Here is an 8,181-nt window from a genome sequence, read left to right as displayed (position 1 = left end):
TTGTGGAGTGAACGCAGTTTGACCCCACTTGGCCCAATGAGAGGGAAGCCTGGGCTTTGTGGTCTGGGAAGAGTGAAAGTGCCACACCAGGGAGCCCCCGGTGCCGCAATGAGTTAAACCCTTATGCCGGCAGGACTGAAGACCGACAGGTCACAGGTTCGAATCCAGGGAGAGCGCGGGTGAGCTACCTCTGTCAGCTCCAGCTCCCCATGCGGGCACATGAGAGAAGCCTCTCACAGGGAGAATAATACATCAAAAATCCAGGTGTCCCTCTGGGCAACGTCCTTGCAGACGGCCAATTCTCTCACGCCAGAAGCGACTTGCAGTTTCCCAAGTCGCTCCTGACACGACCAACACATTCTATATAAATAAAACTGTAATGTTCGTTTGTGGGATTAACACAACTCAAAAGCCACTGGACGAATTGACACCAAATTTAGACACAAGACACCTATCAGGCCAACGAGTGACCATCACTCATAAAACACTGAAAAACACAGCAGAAGGGACTCAAAAAGCCAAAAAATACATTACAATGCATGCGCAAAACCACATATACACACAAACACACAAATATACACATATACACAAATATATACACACACATATGCACAGCAACGCGTGGCAGGGGACGGCTAGTAAAATAATAAAATCAAACGACACCCTCCGGGATTCCCTAGCATTGAGCCATGGTAGTTCAAGTGGGGCCAAACTGCATCATTCCCCCAGTGAAAGAGGCACGGATCCTTTCCCCATGAGGCCCCTCTCCTCATTTCTTCCTGTCTTTGAAATAACCCTTAGTTTATTGGTGGATTGAATTTATCCCGGCACTGAATACAAGGCGGCTGTGGCCTCCTCAGCACCGCCATCTACACTGCATATAATCATGACTCTATGGATTATCTGAGTCTACAGAATGCAGTTCAATCTGCGTGATAATGGCGGTGTAGATGGGGCCTGTATTCTCACTCTGGAAGGAGATTTAGCCGATTGAGGAAAGGATTTCCAGGGAATGGAGATGCAGCGACTCAGGCCCCTTCTACTCTGCTTTATATCCCAGGATCCGACCCCAGATTATTTGGCAGTGGAGGCCCATATAACCCAGTTCAAAATAGATAATCTAGGATCAGATCCTGGACTATAGGGCAGTGTAGATCCAGTCTCACTGTCGCCAATGGGATTTCTTTCAGGGAAGACAAGTGGACAAGTGTACTGTATAGCAACAGCTTGCTCCATTTGGATGCCAATGTCCTGATTTTACAAGTATTTGGATCACAGTTGTGTGTGTATAATCCAAGCGGAATCCGGATCCATGGCTTCTTTGAATCGTATTCAGTCTGATGCCTTTGGGTCCCTTCAAGTCCGGTTGATTTCAATGTGAGTTGAACAAACTGGAGGTTTTATGCGTGGAATTTCCCATGGAGTTTCTTTTAGTGTGGTAAAGGTGCTTGAACGGCCCAAAGGCAATGGGACCTGCCTGATCTTGGAAACTAAGCAGGGTCAGCCCTGGATAGGACTTGGATGGGACACCATTAGTGGATGACCGGATGCCACAAGGGCAAAACCACCTCTGAGTGTCCCTTGCCATTAAATTGACCGTGAAAGGCTCCACTGAGATCAATAAGTCTTAACGCCAGTGTGGGGGCTTTACATTTGACATCCCAGGGGCATTTCAGAGCTGGTTTCCTCAGGCATAAATCCCTCCTTGCTCCAAAGCTAGTTTTATACTGGACTTCTAAACAGGACTGTGGGGTCTCTCGCCTCTAACGCTGGAGCTTTATCCAGATTCTGCAGGTCTTTCTATGGAAAAACCCATTCATTTCCCATTTGGTTGATTTTGAGCCCTTCCACACAGCCCTATATCCCAGAATATCAAGGCAGAAAATCCCACATTATCTGAGTGTGGACTCAGATAATCCATTTCAAAGCAGATATTGTGGGATTTCCTGCCTTGGTATTCTGGGATATAGGGCTTTTTGTCCTTGTCAGGAATGTCATAGGTTTTTTCTTCTACACTGCCATATAAAAACCAGGTTATCTGCTTTGAACTGGATTATATGGCAGTGTAGACTCATTTAAACCAGTTCAAAACAGATAATGTGGACTATCTCCTTTTGATAATCTGGATTATTTGGCAGTATAGAAGGGGCTTTAGGAAAGGAATATTTAGAAGTGGTTTTTACCGGTTCCTTCCTTGGAAATATATTCCACAGTCCTTGGCATTCTCCCATCCAGTTAGCAACCAGGGCTAGCCCTGCTTAGCTTCCAATATTAGTCTCTAGTAGCTAATCCGGAAAGCCGCTAAATAATAGTACAACAATGAAATATTTCCACTTGTTTCACTGAGGGCAGCCACTAATCATCATCAGGTGCCTAAATAAATCCAACCTAGTGCAATAAAACATGTCCACTTGTTTCAAGGAGGGCCCCCTTTAACAACAATGGCAACAACAAAAATATTTCTTCCCTGTCTCTTCTCAAGGGTTAAAATATATAGATGAAAAGTAAGCCCGTTAAAAGACGTGGAGCTAAGAGTAAAACACACCAGAAGCATACATCCTAATGGCCTGTCAATTGCAATAAATAGCTTAACATTGACTGTCGGAAAAGACAGGTCTTTACTTCTGCTTTATGTGTTGAGAGCCATCCCTGACAGATAGATACAGTCCATGCTGACAATTCTGATCCAAGAATTGGCTTGGTAGCCAACTATCAACTCTAGTCCCTGTGGAAATGAAATGCCTTTCTCAGCAAGTTTATATACTGATATTCTCCCCACCGACTTCTGTTGCCCTCTCCCCCAATCTCTCCAGTTTTGGGGCCGAGTGTGTGCTGGGAAGGAAGACCAGGAGGGCGATTCCTCCAAGGCTGCAGGCTGGGGCGTCCTGAGCTGGGAGGAAAGGCGGCTGGCTGGAAAAGGGCAGCCAGGGGGGGTCTGGGTGGGCAGGCTCCTCCCCCACTTCTCTTTTTCTCTCTCTTTCTCCCCCCCCAACTTTTCTCTCTTCCTCCCCTTTCTCCCCCCCCTCCCCAATGATTTCTATCGCTGTAAATCTTTGTAATGAAGACGCTGCAACCGGTAATAGACGACCGACTTGTTGGTACCCATAGTGTAGTCCAGTGGAGATGACTTCGTGAGCTGTACAATTCTTTCTTTTTTTAAAATTGAAATTGCATTCCGTTTGGATTTTTTAAAGTTTATATTTTTAATGCATAACTAAATGACACGAAAACAGCCTTTCTGGGGGATAGACTAGGCAATGTCAGTTAAGAGTGAGCTGCCCTTCCTTCTTCCCTTCCCTTCTTTCTTTCCTCTCTCTCTCTCTCTCTCTCTCCCTCTCTCTCCTTTTTTGTCTTTCCTTCTCTCAATCTTCTCTTTCTCTCTCTTCCCGTCCTTCAGTTCTTCTCTCTCTCTCCTTCCTACCGTCTTTCTCTCTCTCTCTTTCCTTTCTTAGTTCTCTTCTTTCTTTCGTTTTTTCCTTCCTCTTTTTCTTTCTCTCTCTCTCCCTTTCTACTCTCCTTCTTTATTTCCTTCTTTCATTTTCCCCCTTCCCCCTTTCCTCTTCTTCTCTTTTCCTTCTTTCCTTTCTTCCTTCACTCTTCTCTCTCTTTCTTTCCTTTCCCTTTCCCGTCTTTTCCTCCTTTTTCTTTCTTCTTTATTTTCTTCCTTTTTCTTCCAATCCTTCCTTTTCTCCCTTTTTCCCTCTTTCTCTTTTGTTTCTTTCCCCCTTTCCTCCTTTTTCTTCTTTGTTTCCTTCCCCCCTTCCCTACTTCTGTCTCTCTTCCCTTCCTTTCCTTTCAGTTCCTTTCCCCTCCTTTTCTTTTTCTTCCTCTCTTCCTCCCTCCCTCCCTCCCTCCCTTCCTTCCTTCCTTCCTTCCTTCCTTCCTTTTCTCTCTCTTCCTTTTCTTTCCTTTTCTTATCCTTCTCTGATATCTCTCCTTTCTCCCTCCTTTTCCTTCCTTTTTTCTGTCTCTTCATTTTTTCATTAACCTTTCTTTCCCCCCTCCCTTTTCCTTCCTTCCTTTTTCTTCCTCTCTCTTACTTTCCTTTTTTCGCCTTCTCTTCTCTCATTCTCCTTTCCCCTCCCCCTGTTTTTTCCTTCCTTCTTCCCTTCCCTTCCCTTCCCTTCCCTTCCCTTCCCTTCCCTTCCCTTCCCTTCCCTTCCCTTCCCTTCCCTTCCCCTTGTCTCTCTTTGCTTTCCCCTCCCTCCCTTTCCTTTTCTTCCTTCCTTTTTCTTCCTCTCTCTTCCTTTCCTTTCCTTCCCCTTCTCCTCTCTCTCTCCCCTTTCCCCTCCGTCCCTTTTCCTCCCACCTTTCCTCCTTTCCTTTCCCCCTCTTCTTCTTTCCTTCCCCTTCAAGGCACTGCACCTGGTCCCTTCTTCCCTCTCCCCTTCCTCCTTGATGTAGAGTAGCGAGTCTTCGGGTTTTGTGTAGGAAATCGATATGATCAACCCATTTTGTGATATCGGGGGTGGGACAAGGGCGTGGGGATAATTTGGAAAGCCAACCGACCCGTGAAATCTGCCTCAGAGGAGAGTGACTCATTCCGGACTCCGGTCGAGAGGGAGGCCCTTCCCCCCAAAAGAGAAGAAGACACCCAGGGCAGGGGTGGGTGTTCATCGCGTGTATCATTTGGGGCTCTTCTGTGAACGATTGTCGTGATTTTGTTTTTTTTTTTTAAAGAAAACGAAACCAACTACACACACAAAAACCTGCCGTTTTGTTCTGGGTTCCTGTTTTTGTCTGTGCACCTGAACTAAGGGGTTTCTTTCGACGAGCTGCCAAGGCCACTCGCGGGGGGAAAGGTTGGGGATTTTTCGCCCGTTTGTATTGTCCTGTGTATACAACAAGCATCAAATAAAACCTGGCAAAACGTCTCGCGGGAGGTTTTTGGGGCGCTTTGGGGAGATGTTTTTTTCTTCTTCCAATTACTGAACATCCCAAGTGGAAAGGAGTTCGGAAGCAAAGCTTTACCCTGGCTTTTGAACGATGTCCAGTCATTCTCAAGGTGTCCGCTAGGGGGCTCTGATGCGAATACGTAGAGTGTTATTTCTCCATCCATGTCTTGCTTTCAAGGGAAAGGTGTGCTTGATATAACACCTAAACACCTTATATGAAGTAGCTACAACTCCCACGAAGGCACTAGACTCCACCTGCTCTTGGAGACTAAGGGTCCTTCCAGATAGGCCCTATATTCCAGGATCGGATCCCAGGTTTTCTGCTTTAAACTGTATTATATGCGTCCACACTGCCAGATAATCTGGGATAAACAGAAAAGCTGGGATCAGATCCTGGGATTATAAGACCTGTCTGAAAGGGCCCCAAGGCCCCTTCTACACAGCCATATAATCCAGATCCACATTATCTGCTTTTTACTGGATTATATGAGTCTCATATAATCCATATATTATATGGATTATATGAGTCTACGTGGCACAGTGGGTTAAAGCACTGAGCTGCTGAGCTTGTTGATCGAAAGGTCGCAGGTTCGATTCCGGGGAGCGGCGTGAGCTTCCGCTGTCAGCCCTAGCTTCTGCCAACCTAGCAGTTCGAAAACATGCAAATGTGAGTAGATCAATAGGTACCGCTCTGGCGGGAAGGTAACAGTGCTCCATGCAGTCATGCCGGCCACATGACCTTGGAGGTGTCTACGGACAACGCTGGCTCTTCGGCTTAGAAATGGAGATGAGCACCACACCCCAGAGTTAGACATGACTGGACTTAATGTCAGGGGACTACCTTTACCTTTACCTTTTATGAGTCTACACTGCCATATAATCCAGATTATATTTTATTTGAACTGGATTATATGGCAGTGTAGAACATATAATCAATTTCAAATAAAATATAATCTGGATTATATACGCAGTGTAGAAGGGGCCTAAGAGTGCACCTACAGTATTTGACACCATTTTAGCTGCCATGGCTCAATGCTAGGGGATATGGGAGTTGTAGTTTGAATGTGGCAGCATTCTTTGGCAGAGAAGGGTAAAGACCTTGTACATGTCCCATGATTCCATAGCATTGAGCCATGGCAGTTAGAGAGGTGTCACACTGCTTGATTTCCAGAGTGTAGACAAACACTTGTTAATACTTGATAGGAAATTGGTTCAGGCTTTATCAAGGGTTGTGGGCTATATTTTTGAGGCAGGCCAAGGAGTCTTCCTTTCTTTAAAACATTATGAAAATCAAATAGACACAGGCAATTTGAAGGCACATGGGTTATAATAGGGTTTTAACCGGCACAGCAATTAAGGAAGTCTGATACTGTTTATTGCTGACCCCATATTTTTAAATCTGTCTGTTACAGGAAATTGTTTTCTTGAGGGCATAAACACACAGCCTTGTCATATACACTTATGGATTGAGAGAAAACAGCTCTCAATTGTTGCCTTTATCTATGCTGTTATTATCAATACTTGTTTGACCCAAACTCTCTGAGTCAATTAGACTACAGTTTTGTAATATGAACAATCTTGAATTCATTGCATTTTTATCCCTGAGTAAACAAGCGATTATGTTGTTACTCTTTTTCAGACAATTCTCAAGAAGTGGGACAACCAGGCCAACATAGCATTTTTAGGCTCCTTCTATAACCCCTTTTACACTATATATTCCAGACTGTCAAAGCAGATGATCCAAATCATCTCCTTTGAACTAGATTATATGAGTATATACTGCAATATAATCCAGTTCAAAGAAGATAATCTGGATTTTATATGGCAGTGTAGAAGGGGCCTATACTGTCATATAAAATCCTGATTATTTTATTTGAACCAGATTATATGGCAGTGTAGACATAGGCCCCTAGTACACTGCCATATAATACAGATTATCAAAACAGATAATCCACATCTGCTTTGAAGTGGACTATATTATACTGCCATATAATCCAGTTCAGATCAGATAATTTGGATTTTATATGGCAGTGTAGATGGGTCCTAAACACTTAAAATATTCTATATACTATAGCTAATTCAGAATACAAAAAATCATAGATCATAAAATTATTTCAAAATGAAACAAAACCTACTTGTTGTTCATTCGTTCAGTCATTTCCAACTCTTCATGACCTCATGGACCAGTCCATGCCAGAGCTCCCTGTCAGCCGTCACCACCCCCAGCTCCTTCAGGGTCAATCCAGTCAAGGATGCCATCCATTCATCTTGCCCTTGGTTGGCCCCTCTTCTTTTTTCCTTCCATTTCCCCCAGCGTCATTGTCTTCTCTAAGCGTCATTGTCTTCTCAGCGTCATTGTCTTCTCTAAGTTTTCCTTTCTTCTCATGATGTGGCCAAAGTACTTCATCTTGGCCTCTACTATCCTTCCCTCCAATGAGCAGTCAGGCTTTATTTCCTGAAGTATGGACTGGTTGGATCTTCTCGCGGTCCAAGGCACTCTCAGCACTTTCCTCCAACACACAATTCAAAAGCATCTATCTTCCTTCACTCAGCCTTCCCTAAGGTCCAGCTCTCACATCCGTAGGTCACTATGTGGAATACCATTGCTTTAACTATGCAGATCTTTGTTAACAAAATTTATAGTAAGATGTAAAATAATGCTTATTTTAGTGGACTTCTACTTTATGTTAATTTGAAAAAACTTTTTAAATTACAAAATCTTTTATTGTGGAAGCCTCTTTTGGTATAACTGCATCATTTACACTCAATCCAGTAAGGGAAAATTTATGTGGTGTCCCATATTTTACTTTATGGTTAAACCAGCTCTAATTGCGGGAGGAAAAAAACCCACAGAAAGCCTCTTGCAGATCTTCTTAGAGATAACAGGAATCTGTTCAGAGATGGCATTCCTGCTGTGCCTAAACACCCTTAGTCAAACACTGTTTACATTTTCAGCACAAGAGCAAGACTGCTGGTGGGGAATGGCTGGAAGAGAGACTTCAGCATAACAGAAAGCATGGCTAGGCAAAGAAAGGAAGCCGAATGAGTTTGTCACTTGACAGCCACTTCATTTGTTGGGGAAGATGAGACGAGTTTTTTATGAGTACATATCTGTAAAGGTATATTGATATCAGATAATAGCTCGCTTGATGCTCATTTTCTCTTTTATTGATGCGGAGCAACCATTAGCTTTTACGGAAGTGGACCAGCAGTAGAAACCTATACGAATGTATTCAGGACTTACTCCCAAGTAATTTAGGATTCATACCTAAATGGCTATCAGACC

Source organism: Anolis sagrei, chromosome 1, assembly GCF_037176765.1.
Source record: "Anolis sagrei isolate rAnoSag1 chromosome 1, rAnoSag1.mat, whole genome shotgun sequence".
Classification (NCBI taxonomy): Eukaryota; Metazoa; Chordata; class Lepidosauria; order Squamata; family Dactyloidae; genus Anolis; species Anolis sagrei.
The sequence above is the reverse complement of the archived record's forward strand: the minus strand, read 5'-3'. Positions refer to the sequence as shown.